Source organism: Strigops habroptila, chromosome 2, assembly GCF_004027225.2.
Source record: "Strigops habroptila isolate Jane chromosome 2, bStrHab1.2.pri, whole genome shotgun sequence".
Taxonomy (NCBI): Eukaryota; Metazoa; Chordata; class Aves; order Psittaciformes; family Psittacidae; genus Strigops; species Strigops habroptila.
In genome coordinates, this window is record NC_044278.2 from 21808521 (window position 1) to 21833358 (window position 24838).

General features: G+C 41.2%; 1 protein-coding gene across 2 annotated transcripts in view; it reads right to left on the reverse strand.

The window, feature by feature from the left end:
• SAMSN1 (SAM domain, SH3 domain and nuclear localization signals 1) overlaps nucleotides 1–20736 on the reverse strand; it is a 180092-nt gene extending 159356 nt beyond the window's left edge. Inside the window, exon 1 of one of the 2 annotated variants that reach the window (XM_030476184.1) lies at nucleotides 20716–20736. The gene's annotated coding sequence lies outside the window, so the exon portion shown is untranslated. Of the gene's footprint in view, nucleotides 1–3964; nucleotides 4024–20715 lie in introns of those variants that run through there. The other variant, XM_030476185.1, reaches the window with a different exon arrangement.
• Between the last annotated feature and the right edge of the window lie 4102 nt (nucleotides 20737–24838).

Consider the following 24838-nt stretch of genomic DNA (forward strand, 5'->3'; position numbering starts at 1 on the left):
TCCACTGGGTAGAGTAGAGGACTATGCTTCCCACCTGCCCTCCTGGCTGGTGGAACAGTCAAGTGTTTCTGCTCTTCTGTTGTTTCATTTTACTGCTCTGCACATTAATATACTATGCAGGAGTTTACCACAAGCTGTGGTAGTTCATATGCAATCACACATTCAGATCTGTTGCCCCTGCATCAAGGGCAATGACTTCCCACTGAGGAATGGGAAAGGGTGCTAACCTTTGAAATTTCACTAAAATCAGTCCCTTGGACTTGTGAGAAGAACCCTGAATGACACACCATACTGAAGGGAGGGGCAAGGGAGGAGGGCAGGTTTTAGATGTTTTCATCATCTCTGCACTTTGTCAGGATGCTATGGTCTGTTTCCTTTGCAATTCCTCCTTCTAATTCTCTGCTAAGTCATTCTGCACCACTTGTGCCCTTTTACTCTAAGCCTAACTGACAAAGCTCTGTCCCTTGCCCTACAGGAACATACTGCCATGATAGATACTTAGAAAAATTGAAGTAATTTGAATGTCTTTCCCACAAACAAAACTCTTCTGGAGGAGCCACTCCTCATCACATATTCTGTATGAGAAGAGAAGGAGAGAACATAGATTCAATCACCATATGCTACAAAAGCCACCCACAGATAGCATATAATCTGATGCTATAGCCCCTAAGTTTAGATCTAGTGGGTCCCTTTTGACAAATGGATCTTTCCTCATGGTGTTACTTCTGTTCATCTAAAATGGAAACAGCCAAGAAAAATAGCTGGGTTCCAGCTGCCTGCAGTACATTTCACATGAAAGTTGTAAAAAATCAGTCGCAAGGCATTGAATAGCAGACTGCTATCTACAGACAGCTCTAACAAGCAATTTGGGTTCTTATTATTCTTTTATTGTAACATTTTCATGGCTATTATTTTACTAGACTGGACCCACTTAATAAAAGGATAATGTACCTCGTGAGTGGATGATCAGATTATCTATCTGATAGCTGCAGACAAAGGTAATGTGAAAAGAGAAAGAGCGTGCCTCTGCACGGAAATCCTTCTATAGGTGATTTATTTGAAATCTCTGTAGCTAAAACCAACAAATCTTATGGGGAAAGGGAAGACTAATGTTAATTTAATTATTTGCTAATTCGGAGAAGAGAAAAATCTCTTCTTCCCTTGTGAGTACACTCTCTTCTGAGCTCAGTCCGGTGTGCTGACTACCATTAGGCCATGGTTACACTTGCCAAAATTACATCCCATGCAACCAAGAGAAATGAAAGGTCATAAAATCAGAGTTTTCAAATACTCCCTCAAGACCCAAGCCCTGAAGTACTGAGCCTTTTGTCCTTTCAAGAACAGCAACAAACGGAAATTCTTCAGGGTGTGAAAAAAGTCTGAAGCAAGCTTCACAAATGAAAACACATGGCACGGCCCTTTTTCTCCATTCAGAGAGTACACATGTGGGGAACAGCTTGGTCAAGTTTGGAATGTACTGGGCATTGAAACACAGTTTCTTCTAAAGACACAGCTGAATTAGAAGAGTAGACCTCAATAAAAACAGAAGGATGATCACAGAACAATACTAAAATGGCTACATACTGTCATCAGAACCAATTGCGAGATGAGTAGTCCTAAAACAATAGAATCTTTCAAAAAACCACAAATTAACTTAAACACACAGCTTTTGCAACCAGCTTGTGTGTTAGCCCTCTTATTCATTTTACAGACAGAGGAGGTTGAAGGTCATTACAGCAAAGAGCTCCAGGCAAATTTTTCAAAGAAGTTCACAACCCCTCGTGAAGAAAGTTCACTTCCATAAATTATTTGGTGATAACCAGTATGAACATTGAAAAGATTTGGGCAGTATCCAGTGGGGAAAAAAAAATCTGCTTTGAACTATCAAAAAATATGAGCAAGCCATGTAGAAATAATTAATCATATACAACCCATTACAATTAAAAGTGTATTCTTAAATAGCTTCTTGATTGAGAACAAATGCCTCATTAATCTGGAACACATCGACTCAGGAACACAAGAAATGTCAAGTAGAGAATGATGACCAACATGACATGGAACTCCACATGCTGCATGTGCTCCATCTCAAAGGCTTACAGAGAACAGTCAATGCAAAGGTCAGTGAATGTGGTGAGCTGGAAAAAATTCCACTGACATTTGATTTTTTTTAAAGTGAAATTATTTCACTGTAGATCACTAAACATTGTAGGAGTTCTAAAGTGGTTGCATTGTCATCCCATCTGCTATTGTTTTCAGACATGCCTTCTGCACCAGTATTTCCCTGGGAACACTTTTCCTGCTATTATATTAAAAAAAAAAAAAAAATTGTTGCAGTTGCATCTTATTATATGTACACATACCACAAATGTGAGTTTACTCTGTCCATGACCCAAGTGAATTAAGAGGGGTGCAACCCTAATGGAACAACTCCAAACCCCATCCAATACATCTTACCTCTCAGCAGGGTTTACTGTCCTGGGCTTAGTACCATGTTATTTAATTGGCAAGTACGCTGTTCAACACAAGGAAAGTTCTTGGAAAGCTCCCTTCTGGATTGAAATATATGCTTTAAAAAGGCTTCACCATTCATTTTTATAAAACTTTATTGCTGATTTTCAAAGGCCATAGTCTAACATAAAAATCTTTCACAGTTACAGCATTGCAGTTTAGAGAGGAAATTTTCATTTCAATAATATTTTGCAACAGAATCTCTGGTACAAATAATGTAAGATCATTTTTCCTTAAAGATTTAACTTTGTCAGTAGATTTCACCCAGGGAGTCAGAACTTGCTGTGATGGCAAAATCAGTCTTTTCAGGTCTTAATGACACTACCACCAGCAAAACTCGGTGGAGGAACTGCATCAGCAGACCTCTTTCAGCTGCGAATTTAGCTTTAGACAATTAGGCCATTTGGTCTCAACACCTGTTTGAAATGAAGAGGGTTTATACAGCTGTTCTGCAGCTTTGAAAGCTCAGTTGGCACCTCTTCTTTCCTTTAGTCTACATAAGGAAGACCCTAAAGGGTCCATTTGTAGCTTGCCCTTCCACCATGTTATGCAGCCATTTCAATTCCATGGAAAGATGTTGCCTTTGACAAAAATGTAGATTCATGTCATGCTTCCAGTTTCTCAAAAGAAAGAGAACTGCCTGTAAAAAACTGAAGTACATATGGGGAAAATCTGGGGTATGCTCAAAAGTTGTCTCCTCGTTCAGAAGTAACTGCACTGTACTAACACTGTTCCTCTGGATGAACTGCAGCAGTAGAGCACAGGAGTTATCTGGTGGGCTTCCTATGGGAGCTGATGACAGATGATGATCTGTCTCGTATCTTTCTTCTCTCTCTATGCCCCAGATTGTATTTCCTATTATACAGAGTGAGGTTCAGGAGATTTGTTGGACAGAGGTTAAACCTGCTACTATTTTGAAATGTTTTTAAGTTTATTCAAATTCAATTTCTGTACAGTGTAAACTGTACAGATACTTATGTGATCATGTTTAAATTGCCTGAAAAGGAGGTGGTTTATGAAACAAAATAAAATAAAATTTAACAAGCATGAGGGATAGCTGCATCAGCTATCCAATCAAAGGATAATGCAACACAACATAATTTAGCTTTCACAGGTAACAAACAGGACTTCAGAAGCAAGTACTAAGATCAAAATCTCACAGAAAGCTTATTTCTTTAAACAAGAAACATTGAAGTAATGCTTTGTCAAATAATTCTGAACAACAAATGCATTGAAGGACATCACAGTCTTCACAGAGGTATTCCATGAACAGAGAACAGTAACATTCATCAAATAAATAATAATTGCACGTAAGTCATTCTAACCTCTCTGGATATTGTGGCAGGAAGATGTTTATCACTTTCATTTTTCAGTAACATAGTTAAAAAATGTTAAAAAACATTTTCTGAACATAGTATTATAATTGGATCATGATGCTTATTTTACTGTAGCTCACCTAGTTTTCTCTTATGCTTTCCCAGCCTGGCAGCTCCCTCTGGGGAGAGGCTTAGCTCCCAGCATTCATTTGCCATCGTAGACATTGCTATGTCTTCACTGCTGATCGGAGAAACGGGAAAATATGTCAAGAATACTGTATTATGATAATGCTGGGTGTAGATGTAAAGATTCTCAGAAACAGTAGTGCAGTTTGATACTGTCAGGGGAAATGTGAGACCACAACAGGGGCTAGTTTATTGATCATACACTCCCACCACAATCAGTGCAAGGAGCCCAGATAATCAGCAGAGGGTTGCAGGGGAAAAGTGGGTGACTGGGTGAGCAGTCCAGTGGGAATTCAACTCTCTCATCTTATACGTCCTTTTGGTTTTAACAGCAGATTATATATATCATGCCCATGCAGTTACACAACAAACAATATACCATTGCAATAAATAGAAGCTAGGGTCACTGTGACCTGATGATCATCAGCGGTGGCAGGATGTTCATTTCATGAACTAGGATGAGATAGGACATGATGAGCCATGTCCTTGACTCCTTGCCAACCTTCCAAGCCCTCCCCTTGCACTGGGTGCCATTATAGAGGATGTTTTCAGATGCATGATAGGAAAAGTGAGTGAAATTCTATGACCTGCTCCATTATGATCAAACTCTTCTGTATCCTTGCACTTCTCTCCTTGCAAACAACCTCCAAACATTTTCTTCCTCTTACAGCACTGTATGATGCCCAGTGGATATGTCTATTTTGGCTCCATCAGTTCATCAGCATGAACTGACCAATTATCTGCCACCTGACTCCACTGAAATCTAATGACATTTATCAGTAATTTAAATATGTGAGCATATTATAAAACCACACTTCACTTTCATGCATACAAAATTTACTAAGTTATAGACAGTTATAGTTTAAAATAAATCCTCAGATAATTTGCTACTGATTTTGGTCATGCTGAATCGAGTGTACAGCACAGACCTCTGTCAAACCACGCAGAGTGCCCTTCGAGCAGCAGAAACATGCACGCCTGCCTCACCACAGAAGATCAGGCTGCAGCATTTTTAGGAGAATAGTCTGGACTTTTCAGTTTTAGTCAGATCCCTATCATTTTGCCAATATGAATTTTACAGTGTGACACTGATTTTTTTTCATATTAAACATCATCTTTTTGCACTGAACTATCTTCTTTTGGTTGACACTGTTTAATAATCGGTCTAATCTTTATTAATTCCTTGGTGTTCACCATAGTAACATTAATCATGAAGGCCTCATTTGGTATTAATCTAGATGTCATATACACGTTTGTAGGAATCCCATTGTAATCCAGCAGTAATTAGTTTATTGTTCCTGCCAATTCTGATTGAAAATTTAAGCACTACAGCACAAAAATAATTCTGAGAATTGAGAAGTCTTGGGCACACTCTGCATACTTGGTAAGAAGTTTAATGACTATTGTTACTGCTTTTATTAAATTTTGTCCTGGGTTCAGCTATAGCAGTCATTTTTCTCCTTCTTAGTAGCTGGTGCAGTGCCGTGTTTTTTAACTTTCAGCCTGAGAACAACGCTGATCATACTGATGTTTTTAGTTGTTGCTAAGTAATGTTTACTCCGACCAAGGACTTTCTCAGTCTCATGCTTTGCCAGGGAGGAGGGGAAGCTGGGAGGAAGCAGAGACAGGACGCGTGACCCAAACTAGCCAAAGGGGTATTCCATACCACAGTACGTCATGCCCAGTATATAAATCGGGGGGAGTTACCGGGAAGGCCCAGATCACTGCTTGGGCCAGGCTGGGTATCGGTCGGCAGGTGGTGAGCAATTGTATCCTCTCCCCTTGTTATTTCACTAATCATTATTATCATTGGTGGTAGCAGTAGTGGTTCTGTGTTATACCTTAGTTACGGGACTGCTCTTATCTCAACCCGTGGGAGTTACATTCTTTCGATTCTCCTCCCCATCCCTCCGGGAGCAGGGGGAGGAAGAAGAGGGGGAGTGAGCGAGCGGCTGTGTGGTTCTGAGTTACCGGCTGGGCTCAAACCACGACAGTTCTTTGCGGCGCCCAACGTGGGGCACGAAGGGTTGAGATAACGACAGATCTGACCAGAGTGTGCCTAATCATATTTGTGATAAGCACTCATTGTTACTACTTGTCACAATGGTGATTATTTGGCTCTCAGACTTGTTGCGCTTGATCTCAGAGTTTCAGCATGTTGTACCTTACTTACAGCCAGTATTTGCTGTTTTAGCATTTATCGGCTGGGGGGCCTGGGCTAAGGTTCTTGTTTCACTCTACTTCATGGTAATGACTTGTAATACAATAGACTCATTGATCATGAAACTGGTCCAGTTTGTGCTTCCAGTGTGGCCATCACCTCTATACTTTGGGAGGTATATAATGAAATATTTTAGCAATTGCATATCTTTTTTTTTCTCCTCAGGGGGTCAACCTATAAAGGAGGCATTCCCTTACACCCCCTGTTCCCCCACCAGCCTATTTGCAACAGCAGTTGAGAGTTCTGAAGGTTTTGGATGGCCTTTGAATACCCTTGAGACCTGCCTGCTGATTGTGCTGGGGATCAACATGTTGGCACACATACGGAGTGTGTTTTACCCACGGCCATCCCGCCCTGGGAACACCCTATTTCATCTAATCTCGAAAGTTAAGCAGTATCGGGTTGAAATCTGGTCTAGGGCTAGACGACGATATAGGAGGACCACCAAGAAATTTTCCCTGAGGCTGGACAGTCATGAGTGGCAGGGTGTGTGGGATAGTATGGGCAAGTATCTAGGCCAGTGGGCCCCTCCAGTGCTTTGGAACTTCACCACTGAACAAGTGCAACATCTGGAAAAACTAGTAAAACACTTAAACAAGGTGTGCTGTCATCTTGGTTATACCAGAGAGGGACAAATTTTGGCAACGTGCTGGGGCTTGGCCTACGCCTACAGAGCCCTGCTCAACACTATCCAGCACCTTCAAAGGGAAAAAAATGTCTCTGGATCTGATGGCAAAGCAACAGACAACGCAGCTATGCCAACTACAAGCACAGCAGCTACTCAAACCCTGACCACAACAGACAACGCAGCTACTCCAAGCACAGCAGCTACATCAACCCCAGCGACAAGCACAAGAGCTACTCAAACCCTGACCACAACAGACAACGCAACTACTCCAACTTCAAATACAGCAGCTACACCAACCTCAGTGACAAGCACAGCAGCTACTCAAACCCCGACAGCAACAGACAATGCGGCTATTCCAAGCACTGCAGCTACATCAACCCCAGCGACAAGTACAGCAGCTACTCAAACCTCGCCAGTAACAGACAATGTGGCTACTCCAAGCACCACGGCTACACCAACTCCAGTGGCAAGCACAGCAGCTACTCAAACCCCGACAGCAACAGACAATGCAGCTACTCCAAGCACCGCAGCTACAGCAACCCCAGTGACAAGCAGAGCAGCTATTCAAACCCCGGCAATAGACATTGCAGCCACTCCAATCCTAGTGGCAGGCACTGCAGCCACTCCAACCACAGTGACAAACACTGCAGCTAAACCAAATGGCCAGTTTGTGACAATGTCAGTTGCCCCTGTACGCAAAAGCAAACGAGAGGCACAAAGAACAACCCGTGAAGCAAAGAAAGATGAAGACCCAATGCCATTACTACATAGAACAGGATCTGAACAAGAGTTACTACTACGTGGATCAGAGGAAGAGGAAGAAGAAGAAGAGGTGACTTCTTGACCCTGGACCTCAACTGAGCTGCGGAATATGCGAAAAGATTTCACCCATCTTCCAGGGGAGCACACTGTCACCTGGTTGCTCCGATGCTGGGACAATGGGGCTGACGGTCACGAACTAGAAGGTAGGGGAGCCAAGCAGCTGGGATCACTTGCTAGGGAAGGAGGAATTGACAAAGTGATCAAGACAGAAGCGAGCCCTCAGCCTTTGGAGGCGGCTCCTGGCAGCTGTGAAGGAAAGGTTTCCCTACAAAGACGATATTATGAGTCGCTCAGCCAACTGGACCATGATAGAGAAAGGCATCAAGTCCCTGAGGGAATCAGCCATTATAGAGATGATCTATCGTAGGCCGGATGCCAGGAACACATCCGTAGATCCAGATGAAGTCGAATGTACACAACCCATGTGGCGGAAACTTACACAGAGTGTGCCATCATCATATGCCCACACATTGGCATCAATGACCTGGAATGACGGAGTATCACCAAGAGTGGATTACCTGATTCGTCAACTCCAAGAGTTCGAAGACAATCTCACCCCTTTGATCATTTCAGCTGTGGAAAAACTGTCCCAGGAGTTCAAACAATTGAGAGACGATTTATCCGATCTATCCAGCTCCCCACGTGTACCAACCCATGTCTCAGCTATTAACAGAAGGCGCTCTACTGCTTGAGAAAGAAAATATAGGAGGTACACGCCACGGGCCACCCTATGGTTTTACCTGCAGGATCATGGAGAAGACATCAGAAAGTGGGATGGAAAACCTGCCTCAGCTCTGGAGCAACGGGTGCGTGAACTGAAGAGGAGAACAATGGTCAAGGATGATCCTCCCAGGAAAGCTGCTGCTCCAGTCTCTGGTGAGCAGTTTCCCAGATGGAGAGCTGATTTTACTCCAGCTCCTGTGATAAGGAATACTAATCCCTTTCTACAAGACAGAAGTGGAGAATTTTATGATTGCTATTAGAGGGGCCCTGCCTCCAGCCAGGTGGAGGAGGGGGATAATCGGGTTTACTGGACTGTGTGGATCAGATGGCCTGGCACATCAGTCCCACAGAAGTATAAGACTCTAGTAGATACCGGTGCACAGTGTACCCTGATGCCATCAAGGTATCAAGGGGTGAAACCCATTTATATTTCTGGAGTGACAGGAGGATCCAAAGAGTTAACTGTACTGGAAGCTGCAATCAGCCTGACTGGGAGGAAGTGGCAAAAGCACCCCATTGTGACTGGTCCAGGGGCTCCATGCATCCTTGGCATAGACTATCTCAGGAGAGGGTACTTCAAAGACCCAAAAGGGTATCGATGGGCTTTTGGTATTGCTGCCTTGGAAACAGAGGAAATTAAGCAGCTGTCCACCTTGCCTGGTCTCTCAGAGGATCCTTCTGTTGTGGGGTTGCTGAAGGTTGAAGAAAAACAAGTGCCAATTGAGACTACAACAGTGCACTGGCAGCAGTATCACACCAACCGAGACTCCTTGATTCCCATCCATAAGCTGATCCGTAGACTGGAGAGCCAAGGAGTGATCAGCAGGACCCGCTCACCCTTTAATAGCCCCATATGGCCAGTGCAAAAGTCTAACGGAGAGTGAAGACTAACAGTAGACTATCGCGGCCTGAACGAAGTCACACCACCATTTGGTGCTGCTGTATCAGACATGCTAGAACTTCAATATGAACTGGAGTCAAAGGCAGCCAAGTGGTATGCCACAATTGACATTGCCAATGCATTTTTCTCAATCCCTTTGGCAGCAGAATGCAGGCTACAGTTTGCTTTCACTTGGAGGGGCGTCCAGGACACTTGGAACCAACTGCCCAGGGGTGGAAACACAGCCCTACCATCTGCCATGGATTGATCCAGACTGCACTGGAACAGGGGCAAGCTCCAGAACACCTGCACTACATTTATGACATCATCGTGTGGGGTGATACAGCGGAAGAAGTTTTTGAGAAAGGGAGGAAAATAATCCAAATCCTGCTGAAGGCCGGTTTTGCCATAAAACGGAATAAGGTCAAGGGACCTGCACAGGAGATTCAATTTTTGGGAATAAAATGGCAAGATGGATGTCGCCAGATCCCCACAGACGTGATCAACAAGACAACAGCAATGTCTCCACCAACTAACAAGAAAGAAACACAAGCTTTCTTAGGTGTTGTGGGGTTCTGGAGAATGCACATCCTAAATTACAGTTTGATTGTAAGCCCTCTCTATCACATGACCCAGAAGAAGAATGATTTCAAATGGGGCCCTGAGCAACAAGCCTTTGAACAAATTAAACGAGAAACAGTTCATGCAGTAGCCCTTGGACCAGTCCGGGCTGGGCCAGATGTGAAAAATGTGCTCTATACCGCAGCCGGGGAGAATGGTCCTGCCTAGAGCCTCTGGCAGAAAGCTCCAGGGGAGACTCGAGGTCGACCCCTTGGCTTTTGGAGTCGGGGATATAAAGGATCCGAGGCCAGCTGTACTCCCACTGAAAAAGAGATACTGGCAGCCTATGAAGGGGTTCGAGCTGCCTCAGAAGTGATTGGAACTGAAGCGCAGCTCCTCCTGGCACCCCGGTTGCCTGTGCTGGGCTGGATGTTCAAAGGCAGGGTCTCCTCTACACGTCATGCAACTGATGCTACATGGAGTAAGTGGGCCGCACTAATTACACAATGAGCTCGAATAGGAAATCCCAGTCGTCCAGGAATTCTAGAAGTCACCATGGACTGGCCAGAGGGCAAAGATTTTGGGATGTCACCAGAAGAGGAGGTGACGCGTGCTGAAGAGGCCCCACCACATAATGAACTGTCAGAGAGTGAAAAGCAATATGCCTTGTTTACTGAAGGGTCCTGCCGTATTGTGGGAAAGCATCGGAGATAGAAGGCAGCTGTGTGGAGTCCCCTGCGACAAGTTGCAGAAACTGCTGAGGGAGAGGGTGAATCGAGTCAGTTTGCAGAGGTGAAAGCCATCCAGCTGGCCTTGGACATTGCTGAACGAGAAAAATGGCCAGTACTTTATCTCTATACTGACTCATGGATGGTGGCAAATGCCCTGTGGGGGTGGTTGCAGCAATGGAAGCAGAGCAACTGGCAACGCAGAAGTAAACCCATCTGGGCTGCTGCATTGTGGCAAGATATCGCTGCCCGGGTGCAGAACCTGGTGGTGAAGGTACGCCATGTAGATGCTCATGTACCCAAGAGTCGGGCCACTGAGGAACACCAGAACAACCAGCAAGTGGATAAAGCTGCTAAGATTGAAGTGGCTCAGATGGACTTAGATTGGCAACATAAGGGTGAATTATTTTTAGCCTGGTGGGCCCATGACACCTCAGGCCATCAAGGCAGAGATGCAGCATATAGATGGGCTCGTGATAGAGGGGTGGACTTAACAATGGACACTATTGCCCAGGTTATTCACGAATGTGAAACATGTGCTGCAATTAAGCAAGCCAAGCGGTTAAAGCCTCTCTGGTATGGAGGACGATGGCTGAAGTACAAGTATGGGGAGGCCTGGCAGATTGACTATATTACACTCCCACCGACCCGCCAAGGCAAGCGTCATGTGCTTACGATGGTGGAAGCAACCACCAGCTGGCTGGAAACATACGCTGTGCCCCACTCCACTGCCCGGGACACTACCCCAGGCCTTGAGAAACAAATTTTGTGGCAACACAGCACCCGAGAGAGAATTGAGTCAGACAATGGGACTCATCTCCGGAACAACCTTATAGACACTTGGGCCAAAGAGCATGGCATTGAGTGGGTATATCACATCCCCTACCATGCACCAGCCTCTGGGAAAATCGAACGGTACAATGGGCTGTTAAAAACTACACTGAGAGCAATGGGTGGTGGGACTTTCAAACACTGGGATACACATTTACCAAAAGCCACCTGGTTGGTCAACACTAGGGGATCTGCCAACAGGGCTGGCCCAGCCCAATCAGAACTTTTACGTACTGTAGAGGGGGATAAAGTTCCTGTGGTGCACATAAAGAATTTGTTGGGGAAGACAGTCTGGGTTATTCCTGCTTCAGGTAAAGGCAAACCCACTCGTGGGGTTGCTTTTGCTCAGGGACCTGGATATACTTGGTGGGTAACGCGGGAAGATGGGGAAGCCCAATGCGTACCTCAAGGGGATTTAATCTTGGGGGAAAACAGCCAGTGAACTCAATTGTATGCTGTTGCCTGCTCTATAACACTTTTATAGCCCACCAGCTAGATATCTTCAGGTCGCCAGCCATTGACCCTGACTTCCCTCCGATCATCACCTCAACGAAGAATGAATTTTGAGGAAACCAGACGAGCTCAGCAGTGACCAGACGAGTTTGGCGGTGTCATCAGCAGGCAACAACCCAACACTACACACCGTCCTTCCTGCCCTGAAAGACTATTACAAGAGATGGAGCCTGACATCATGGACTGGATGAATTCAGCAATTTTATAGGGATTGGTCCATGGACTAGGGAATGATATCTTTCTCTTTGTGTGTGGGTGTGGGTGTATACATATGTGTATATATGGGACAGGGGTGATGGTGTGTTGAGAGATGTGGGATCTGAGCATGACGTGAATGGTATGGAATAAGGGGTGGATATTGTCCTGGGTTCAGCTATAACAGTCATTTTTCTCCTTCTTAGTAGCTGGTGCAGTGCCGTGTTTTTTAACTTTCAGCCTGAGAACAACGCTGATAACACCGATGTTTTTAGTTGTCGCTAAGTAATGTTTACTCCGACCAAGGACTTTCTCAGTCTCATGCTTTGCCAGGGAGGAGGGGAAGCCGGGAGGAAGCAGACACAGGACACGTGACCCAAACTAGCCAAAGGGGTATTCCATACCACAGCACGTCATGCCCAGTATATAAATCGGGGGGAGTTACCGGGAAGGCCCAGATCACTGCTTGGGCCAGGCTGGGTATCGGTCGGCGGGTGGTGAGCAATTGTATCCTCTCCCCTTGTGATTTCACTAATCATTATTATCATTGGTGGTAGCAGTAGTGGTTTTGTATTATACCTTAGTTACGGGACTGCTCTTATCTCAACCTGTGGGAGTTACATTCTTTCGATTCTCCTCTCCATCCCTCCAGGAGCGGGGGGAAGAAGAAGTGGGGGAGTGAGCTAGCAGCTGCGTGGTTCTGAGTTACTGGCTGGGCTCAAACCACAACAAATTATTTGCTTAAAATATATTTATTTCAGCTGTCTCATAAACAAACATTACAATGTTTACTATTACTTGCTTCATAGTAACATAAGCACAATAGCTGTCAATTATCTAATGCTTAAACTGCTTTGAACAGCAGTTTAAGCTGATCCAACTAACATCATAGTGAGGCAATTCAGGAGAATTCATACCCCTTCCGAGGTACCTCTGCTCTTCTGGCTCAGTTTAGGGGATGGCCGTGCAGTGGGCAGTATGCCCAAATGTCTTCTAGCAAACCAAGATCTGACTGGCTGAAAACTGTATTTATAATTTCTTACCTTTTCTCCCACTTATATTTTGCTCATCCATGTATTAAACTACAATTAACATTCCGCATTAGCTGTCTCTGATCTATTGTTTGCTGTCAGCTTCTTATTCCTGGTATTGCGCAGTTGTTCATTTGATGCCCCAAATCTACTAATAGCATTTCTCAATAAATCCAGGAATAAAATGTATTTAAAAAAACTGATGGTATTAGTGTTATGGTGTCTCTCACTACTTCTCATATGAATTTCTAACAGGGCTAAACGAGAAGATGTCAGTTTTCTAATTAGGTTTCTTTCATAATGCCATTGTATCAGTAACTAAGCCTAGATGGCTTATTATGACAGCATGACAGTAGAGTAAGGAAAGACATATATGTGGAGCAGGAGTCAGGAAAAATAGATCTCAGTTACAGACTTCTTGCATGCTATGATTCATTCAACTGTAGAGCCCTTTCCCGTGTCACAGCTTTTGCCATCTAAAATGAAGAAGAAAATATGTCGAACTCGTGGACTCTCCATACATCTGTCAGAGTAGACAATCAAGCTTCTGCAGCTAACAGAATCCATAAAATTCAAGTGTAAGCTCATGTGGCACCTTGAAAGAAGCACACTCTGTCTATGTTTTACTAATGCTTGAAAGAAGTCACCCAAGCTTAAATAAGTTGTGGTATTTCACATATAGTCCCACTCAGGATAATAAAACTCCGCACTGCACGGAGACCACAGTCCAGCTCCCACCTTATAATTTTACAACTTAATTCTGGTGTCCTGAATTGTTCTATATTCTAGTCTAGAGACAGCAACAAACAGAACAGACCTCCCTTTTTGGCTTTCTGCTACTTCATGCCCTTGCAAATTACACATCTAACCCACTACAGGCTCAAACTTCAGAGCAAAACTCAGGTAAAAGCTTTATGTCTCAGAAAATACACGTAAAGCAAGTTGTGCATAGTAATCTCTCCAGCCCTGTGAATAAATGCTACTGAATTTTCAGCTATTTATAGCTATGTAATAGGGCAGGAATAATTGTCTCTTGGCTAGACGTATTCTTGGTAGTGACAAAGTGAAATCACAAGAGGAAAGAAATCTATGCTCTTGATCTCACTTACATTACTACTTGTGATAAATTATTTCTACTACCTCCAAATACACTTACAGTTTTTAAATACAGAAACCTGCACACCTAAGTTAAAAAAAATCACAGCTCTGCAATTGAAAACTCTTTTCATATGTGAAAATATGCATTACACTGGATTGATGAAAGTGTTTCTACAGCAGACTCAAAAAGAATAACCAGACTGTGAGGAAGACTGACAGCTGACTCAGGTACTCACTAGAAAATATTTAGCTACACAACTAATTGACTGGATGGCAAACTTTTAGATAGCCAAATAAAAATAAAATTAATTCCACTCTAAAACTCTTCTTTATAATTCCAGATTGTATCCCTTTTGTGTGCCTGCCAAGAAAAGCATGCTGAAAGAGAAACCTATTCTCTCTCCTTCAGTTCAGCATTGGTTGAAAGTCCCCAGCCAGAAGGACAGTTACATCAGAAAAATCATGCTGTCCTGTGGAAAAATGAAAAATTATAGTTTAACAGGGAAAAGACTAATTACTGTTTCAATGGCATAGCAGTAAGATTTTTAGCAAGTATTGCATGAAACCATACATTAAAAACAACATTATCATAGTAATAACGTATAATTATCCCTTCACGCTTATCTCACCTCAAATAGGCGCACTAAAAAAGGCAAAACCTAATACCCTCATTTTATAGCTAGCATACCACAGAGCAAAATATTTCTCGAAGTTATGTAGTAGAGCACATAATGAGTTCAGGCATCCCACACAACTTTGGCTTTACTACAACATACTGTTTCTGTAAAAAAGCCCCAGCAACATATGAGACTGTGCAGAAGAAAATAGTATTTTACAGGTCTCTGACTGCATGATGCATAAAAGCCTTACTACAGAATTCTGCAACGTAGAATACCTGTTTGTCTGTCTTCAGAGTCCAGGGAAAAGAAACAGATCAAAAATTATAAGAGATAAGAAGAAATATTTAATAAAATTTCTAAAGTTGTTTCAATAGCAAATTTTATAAAACAGTACCTATGTACCTCAGCACTTGCATGTGGACTTAGACTTTATGTAAGAGATCTATTCAGGGACCCCATTCTTAGGGTATGTTAGGATAGTCAGATATATTAACCTGCTTGCTTTATTTAGAAAAATGCTGTGTAAAGATTTATACTTACCGTATTTATTTAAAACTTAGTGAAAATCACAGCTAGATAAATACAAACACATATATACATACCTATAACATTACTGAAGTAAATAAGGCTAATAATCAGTTACATTCTAAGACAGCAAGATTGCAAAATGCAACCTGTTTTGCATAGGACTTTGCAATTTTGGGGGTCTAAGTATTGCACCAGGGCACAGCATTACTGCTGCAATGTCTTAGCTGAGGGATATGGTAAAGTGCCATCCCTGGGTGCTAAAGGCACATCCAAAGGAATGTGCCTCACCAGCAAACTGAGGAGACATTAGAAGGCCAAGCATGGACTCAGGTCATACTAGACAACAGGCCACAGGGTTATAGGCCTGGGAAGGGATTTGGGCAACATCACATCCTGCAAGGAAGGGCTTGAATTAGAACAAGTAAGAAAACTCTAAGAAGACTGAAATACATTTTAAGCATGTAATCTCCCATCATGTGGTATTATTCAGCAAGCTGCTTGAGCTTGGGGGTGACAGGGCTTATTCTCTTAGTCAGAGCTGGTGCGTTAGCAGGAGATTATTGCTGTGCATGTAACAGAAAAGGAAAAGGATTGCAGCGCTTGTGACGTAGGAGAAAAAGGAGGTTACACAGCATGAGCCAGAGAAGGGAAAAGATCTACAGGCACAATGGAAGGAGCATGTGACGATCTCAGTGATTAATAATGAAAGGGCTGGCAGCCTCTCTGACAATAAACATCAGTTTTAAGTCAAAATCACGATAACTGAATCTCAAAGCAAAAAGTCACTAAACATTCATTTTGAGAGAGAAAAAAGAAAGTTAATTATGAATGCATATTAGATTAGTAGCTTTGAGATTAAGCTAAGTATTCCTGTACACGTCTGTACAGTTTGCTGTGCAGGAATGATTCATCTAGAGATGCAAAACCTGCTACGTCCACTTGATAGATGGCCGAAGTCCTCAAAAGCAAGCTGGGTAAGCTGACTCCCTTGCTTTCAGTAGGGCTGAACCTGTGCCATCATTTTACAGAATCAATACCTAGAGATGCTTCCAAGGCATCACAATAAAATTTTGGCATTGTTACAAATGAGAAAGCATCTTCTTCAGATCTGAATGTGTGTGCTGCCTTTTGGGTAGATTTGAGCTTCTAAATCTTTCATCCCTCTTACAGCAACAAGAACGAACGAACTACTATGCACTTAAGGCAACCAGTGGGGATAGGGAAGATATTAAATAAGGTTCACTGAAGTTTCAACACCCCGTTTATACTTTTTCAAATGAGATAAAAAGTAAGAAGGTGGCTAATCCCACTAGTTAAAATTATCACATCACTGTATGCATATAGGAGTAAGCAGCTGGTAATTCAAGTCGCTGATTTATATTTATCAGATATATGAAAGGCTAGATTTTATTCCCCCCCCCCCCTAAAAAAATCAATCTATAAATTAGTAAGGCTTTGGGGCATATAGGCTCTTGTCATAGTCATTCCAAGCGCTCTTTTGTCATCTTGTCAGGTGGAAATCAGCTAAAAAATAGTTATTATTCTTTTTTATTGGAAAAGGCAGCAACAGCAGCAGCATGCCTGTTTCTTCTCTGGGAATTTTCCCACATATTTTCTATCTATCTTTGATTTTCAGCCTTTGGCTATTGCACCGATCTTTCCATACAATTCTGCTACATTCTCTGCTTTATGTTCTTCTAGGCTCAGTAAGTGTTTTGACACCCAGCCTATCTTTTATAAGGACCTGCAGAGTTTTTAGCACTGTAGGTGGGTTCCAAAACTTCATTATTGCTTCTTTTCTGTATTACACTTAAAAAAACCCAGAACATAGGCTACATGTAAATCTGTTACCAAAACCTGCTTGACCTTTTGCTGTATACACTTCCATGCTCTGCTGCTTCTGTCTTGCAGAGACGCATTAACCCTACTGTGCTCTGAGACTGCTCTTGGTAGTTTCTCTGTAGATCTTAACTGTTACTGTTCTAGATTTGAAACGCCATTGTAATGCCACTTGCTGCCTGACTGCTGACCAGTTGTTTTTTCTTGGGTGCCATGTCTAACCAACCAATTCAGGTGTTATTTTGGAGGCTAGAAAGAAAAAGGTAGAGAGGCAGAATAGTAAGGCAGAATAAGCATAGATAGGAGAAAGTATGGAAGAGATATCTAACAAAGGAACTTCAGCTACTGTAATTATCAGAGCCTCAATTTAACTGTGCTACACTGATTTTTGCAAAACGAGCTTCTTATCTATTAAAGATGCAGCTAAGAGCTTCTATCCATTGGCCTAGTTCCTTGCTAAGGCTATCTCCAGAGATGCAGGCTTCCTGGTGACTTTTACCATCATCATTCCATCAGAGGTTCTTTAAACCTTGGATATTTCACTTCATATTACCTCCATTATCAAGTTGCTTTGTTCAGCAGCTTTGAAGTATTATATAACACCAATCTCTCTTGTCTCCTTGAATACAAAATTTTACTACTAATCCTTTTGTAACTGTGAATCTAGGTTATATCATTTCTTCTATAGACTTTTTCTAAAGTTAATAGAAAATGCAGCAAAGGTCTTTTCCTAATTTAAATTTTAGAACTTGTTCCAAATGTAAAACTGCTCTATTGGCCTTTAGGCAGTATATCAACTGAGATAGACATATATAAGCAAAACATTGGGTGCAGTGAAACTGATAAGGTCCTGATGCAGTCTTCTAGGCATTTTAAAATCTGTAGACCAAAATCATTATAGAATTTAGACATGCATCAAAATATAAGGCTGAACTTCCTTGTGATGAGAAGCTTGCGGGGTTCTATGTCATGGTATTTTACCAGTCCTAACTTCAGTGTTTTATCTCTTCTCACAAGTTACTCAGAAGTTGCTCAGGTAGGAAAAATATACATTCATCCTAGTTGTCCCTAACATGAAATATATGCTAAGTTTTTGTGAAATACTGTGAGAAAGTTTGTAACTACACTTCATTCACATTCAGAAGTATCATAATCTAAGTAATTAAGCCAGTGATGATAAAATAAGTCATATTCTTATTAAGGCTATGCATCTAAAAGCTGCTAAATGAAAAGTGACTTTGACTTAGTGAGCAAAGCTGCTAGAAGAATTTAAAGTTCTGCAGATTAAAAAAAAAAAAAAAGAAATCTTATCTTTCTCTGTGCATTGAGTTTAATTCAGATTCCTGTTCAGGTCTGAATAAACTCAGTAGGCATTCTCTGTTTATCTTCAGTGGCCTACAGATCAAGCGCAGGAATCATGTTACAGCTAAAGAAGAGATACTACTGTACTGTTATTGTCTCTACTGATGTGACAGTTCTGAAAGTGAATAAGGTTAATTTCTGAAAGTTCATAGACTGGTAGATCAACTATAATGCTTCTAATTTAATAACTGAGAAAAATTAAAATCAGAAAAGTCCATTCTAGAAATGGAAAACAAAGTGCTACTGCACTTTTTAAATTATTATTTATTTATTTCAAGGGACCTGTTGTATGAAAAGAAACCCAAACTTCCAAAGTGTAACAATACAAGGGCTGTAGATATTAAGGCCATCTAGAGCTAAGTGTGCAGGACCATGTCCAGAAGACTTTTTAACATCTCCAAAGATGGAGATTTTTACAAGGGCATGTAGTGATAGGACAAGGAGAAGTGGTTTTAGGCTGAAAGAGGGTAGATTTAGATTAGATTAGATTAGATTAGATATAAGGAAGAGATTCTTCACTGTTATAGTGGTGAAGCACTGGAACAGGTTGCCCAGAGAAGCTATGGAGCCCCCACTCAAGGCCAGGCTGGATGGAGCTTTGAGCAACCTGGTCTAGTGGAAGGTGTCCCTGCCCATGGCATTGGGGTTGGAACTAGATGATCTTTAAGGTCCCTTCCAACTCAAACAATTCTACGATTCTATGGTTTATCAGCCAGACAAGAAACAATCAAGACAAGTCTTCACTCACCATTGTGCAAATTAACTGATGCAGTCGTGCTTCCTCTTCACCCTAATGTGTCATTTAGTACAAGTAACCCTGTGGAAAAAAACCCCACAACCCTTACAGGAAAAGCAAGGGTTTCTCTCTCAGGCTGAATAGTCTTCAAAGCACACAAAAAACATGAGGTAGCATGAGAATTTATCTGCCACAGTTATACTACATACTCTGCTGAATAGGAAACCTTAACCTGCAGGCTTAGCAGCATGTATTGGTGTTTTTACACTGCACAGCAAACACAAAATAAGTATTTGCTCCTACCACCTGTACATGTGGTAGCATGTCTCACTATCACACTGCCTGGGAAGCATGAAGGTGCTTTTGCAACTGACTTTACTATAATCCTCCATTTTCTATGCTTTCACTTGTAATCCCAATAAATGAGATCTTAGTGGGGGCCTCCAATGAGTTTAGTAAGATCTATGGCTAATCAGGGCAAGAGTAACCTGTAAACACCAGAAGTCTTTAAAGTCTAGGGGGGTTTTTTGGGTTTTGTATTTTTTAAGAAAAATGAGATTGCATTGTCCCCTAGTATACAGGATACTTGACGGATATTTTATGCTGGTACCATCAAGCTCACTTCAGGTGCTTCTGAGAGAATCTTTCAAATAGCGGCAAATTTTTTTTTTCTTTTTGTCTAAAGATTTTTTTATTTTCACCCATATTGATAAGGTCAGTGAACAAATGGCAGGCAGCTGGAAGAACAACAGCAAATGTCAAGGCTTGTGGAGATCTAGAAAAAGTACATTTGTGATTAAAGTATGAACCAGGATTTTCCATACCAGAAAGGTGTGACTGGAAGTATCTAGGCTAAGGCAGCCATTTCTCTCCTGAGAATTCAGTGTGAAACATATGGAAAGTGATATACCAGGCTGAATTTCGAAATACCTATAGTAAAGACTTCTACAGAATAACGTGGGAGCCAACCAGCTGCTGTTTAATTTATATTGTGCAGTGGAAAATTAGTATCACCTCGCTACAACAGGGAAATAAAATATTAATAAAACTGACTGCAGTCAAGTGTTACAAAAAGGAAACTTTCCTACACTACTTTGTCAATGTAAATCTTGGTTATTTGAGTCCCTTTGCTTAATTGGAGATTTCGCTACTGATTATATCAAAATATATAGATTTGAACCAGTTACAGAAATGAACTCTAACACAATGTGAACTGAAATAAATGGCAAATTGGCTCAATAGTAGTTCCAGTAACTTTCCTACAATTGTAATGAGTTTCAGGTGACTATTCAAATACATAAATATAATTTAAACTCAATAACTTTCTCATTTATATGAAGACGATTATTTTGAGAGAAATGCGTGAGCATGTTAAAATTCCTCACTTACTTGAATCAGTGAGCTGCAATTAAAATCATGGACCCTGGAAAACAGATAAAATGTATATCATGAAATACTTTTTACATCTATTTGTAAAACATAATGCTTTTAAGAATCCGCACGGAAAGTAATTCTCTGGCATCCACAACCACCAGACGTCATATCTCTTTGCTTATGAGAGTGTCTTCATACCAAGCTTTCACATTTGCTGTGGATCACAGCATCCAATCCAGCAATTCCCATCGACTTCTAAGGGCTCTGGAGAAAGCAAACAGTGACCTAATGTTTTCTACCTCTTCTGTTTAAGTTTCCTTGAAGTCAGCACATCCTTTCAGTAGCACATCTTTCCTCCTTATACTTTCATTATATTCAGGCCAATAATACTTCACATTGAAAACATATACAACTGTGATTCTTTGAGAATCTGTGGCATTCTGTTAACACAAACCTTCAATTTCATTAAAGACCTTATTAAAATTTACTCTGATTTCTCATTGCTGGATGCTAAGCTGTGGTTACAAGGCAGAATTCTCAGTTTTATTCTTGAAAATGTGCTTCTGTAAATAGATGACTGGTTATTTTCCAATTATTCTGAAACTTAAAACAGAGTATTACTAATTTCTGTGGACCTTCAAGAAACTCAGCAAAAAAGAGCACTTTTTGTTTCTGTCACTAAGGAGCCTGTGTTGTCAACAGCAGGATAACTCTGAGAAAAAGGTTCAATGATCTCTGTTTTAGATATCTACTGACTGACAACACAGATCATGGTCTTACACCTAGAAACTACCGATAATATGAACTAAAGCAGACTAGCATTAGATAGCATTTGATCAGTGAATTCATATGACACATGTCACGATGCTCTCTACATAAAGTGAACTGATATGCTCTCAGGATACAATTACACTTATGATCCTAAAATACATAACCTTGGAGAGAGTTTCTGTGAAGGAAAACAAGAAAAATGAGTAATCAACAATACAATTCCACTGGGAAAATGATCTCACTTTAGTTTGCAAATATTCCCACAACGAGCTTTAGTATGCTTTGGGGATTCATATACAACTCTAAAAAGAACTTTTTTTTATTTTTATCCAGATCACATATTTTTATTTACCTTACCAGGTAATGACAAGCACTAGTACTACGCTGCTTTGCAAAATCTGAATGTATTTATAGAACTGTGAAGCACAAATCCCTATCTTTGGTCCCAGGATTTGGGTTTTAACTATTTATGGCTCAGTCTGAAGTTTGTATTCAAACATACAGAATTGGAGAATCAATTTTTGTTTGGTCTCTAATGTGTAAAGATGTACTTTGAACCAGCCACAAGAAAAGAAGACACATGGGTGGCTAAAAGAAGTGGCATTGGATTTGACTGAGAGTTTCTTTTGCTGGAAACAGTGAAGAAGAGGAGATGGAACTGTTGTATCCCATTCTGCAGCAGATGACAAGCAATTATTTCAACAAGGTCTAGTAATAACTCATATCCTCTGTGGAAAGCCCACGAACAGTGATTTTGGATGAAAATGGTATCAGGACTAAGCAGAACAAGACTCATCTCATCCAGATGCAGAGCCATAATTCAAAGGCCTTCCTCAACTGCTTTCTGTCAGCTGTAGTTGAAGCCTACGACCTGAAAAGCTTTTTCTTTCCTACTGCCCATCCCAGCAAGCAGCTGCCTTTAACTTGGTACTGACATGAAATACATGATATGGCTCATGCATCTCTTGACAGTGGTAGTTTGGGGAAAGAAGTTAGTGTCTCCATATTCAATAGAAGCTGCAAATCAGTTGAAGTCAACCCAGGAGTGTCTGCCTAATAACAGCAAGAGTATGTGGCTTTTCCATTGGGGGCTCTCAAATCACTCTATAATCATGAACGAAATGACTTCCCCAATGCATCAGCTAGATATATGCTGAACCCATATTATACTGAATTTACTGATCCACACAGAATTGTGATACGTATAATAATTAATGGAAGATGCCATTAAAACCTAGTTTATGTTACAGTACGCATCAGAGTTTGGAAAGCTTCCATCTCAGTTTCCAGCAAATTTCTCTCTTAACATTTGCACAGCAATATTTTTTCCATCTATGAACTGTCTCTCAGAATTTTTCTGCTTGTTCATTCTTTTTTATTGAGAAGTACATCTAAAATACTTAATCCAGATATAACCCCTGTCAAATTTAAATCTTAGTTTTGAGCTGGTGACAAATTTAAGAATGCTGGATTTTTTTCTTACACTAAGACCAAATAAATTGAAGCTCTAATATGGCTGTTTAGACCTAAAGTGTTTTTCAAAAACCTGAGGCAGTCTTTAGTAGGATTAAAAAACTATAACAGGATAACTCCTCAGAAATCAATGAACAAACATCTAATAATGTAATGCACACCACTCAACTCTTCTATATCAGGTGAAACATTTCTCAGTAATTGAATTTACCTCAGATCCTTTAGGAATCTTGATGATCCACACAGCTGCCTGGAATTGAAAATTGTAATACGATTCTAAGTAATTTTATTTAATACACAATAGAAATTTATCACCAAAAGACTTGTGCCAAGGGTTCTTCAGCATCTTATCTAAAAGGATTGTGATGAATTTTCACTTGATTCAGCAGTTGCCTATGTTTCTATTACTAGAGCCTCCAAAATGCCTGGTGAAAGCATCACTGACATAATGAAGTATCACCCAGTGAAAGTGGTGGTGCATACTAAAAGAAATCCACGCTGGGGTTCTTTGTCCCCACTGGAAAAATCTCAGGCCAATTCTCTGCTGATGTACCACTGCTTTCACAGCACTTGAACATGGGACTGGAAAAGGAGAACCGTGCTTTTTAACCCCTGGATTTACAGAGGGATTGGAGGTGAAAAGAAAGTAAAATGATGTGCTTTGGGTTTTGATGCTTGAAGGAATATTAACCTTTTGCCTATGAAGTACTTGGAAATAGGAAGGCAAGGAATGGACCTCGTAGGGTTGTACAACTGAGTGTTGTCCATTGAAATAAATCTATGCCTTTATTTAACAGAAAATGCAGTTTTACAAAAGCTCTCTTTTCATTCAGCACTAGCTTTTGGTTGGCTGCTCTATACAATATATTTTCAGAAAACTCTATTTTACCAAAAAGTTTATTATTGTAATTACCCTGCTACCTGAAAGGAGAGGTATCAGAAGTATCAATCAACTGATGCAAATCAACAGAGCTGCACCAAAGGAAAGATCATGATGCCAGCGTATTGGCTAAGACTTTTATCCTAATGAGTATGTTTTGTGACTGTGTATACCTTTGGCACACACAGAATGAGCTGTTTCAGAGACCTGTTGTGTGAAATTTGAAATTATTTTTGCTCAGGTAGGAGGGGTAATAAACACCCACTCTTTCAGCACCCCAGAAAGGAAGGGGTGGACACTGCACAGTGAAGAGCAGCAGCAAACCTGTGCAGTGGTGTTCTACTTCAGATACAGTCTCAGGCTCAGTATTTACACAGGGTGCCTGTGACCACTGTATTTCAACATGAGAGTTAAACAAAACTAATAAGGAACAGAAACAAATCCGATGTTTTTAGAAATGAAGTCATGGCCTACTTTTACTTCCTGACCCCAGGCAAATGATTGACATTAGAGCAGACTGCGACCTGTTTAGACTGGTTTAGTGTGTCAACTGCCACCTGGTTTTATGTCATTGAACGTGTAATGAGGCTCACTAAATAAGGCAGACCTAACCTAGAAAACTGCATCAGTCTTCACTTATATTTTTAGGTTGATTTCTTCTCAAATAAATTTAAATACCAACCTGAGTCATTCACTGTGAAAGTCTGCACAAGCTTTCCTGCACTATCAAGAGAGATTAAGGATTCTAGCCAGCTACATGGTGTCACTTTATTCTGGGTTGTGTTTCTTCTTTTTTTAATTTCTTTTTTTTTTTTTTTTTTTTTTAATGGTTTTTAAACCAACTCTCTCCTTTTGGGCTAAAAACCTGCAAAGAAATGGCATGCCAGAAACAGAAGTTTCTGTGTTTTTCAGGAGAGAAGAGCAACCAACACAAAAACGGAGAAGTCACCTGTCAGCTCCAGTAATTGGCTGATACTGCTGGTCTTCCCCAGTAACAAGTTAACATTAACTCTA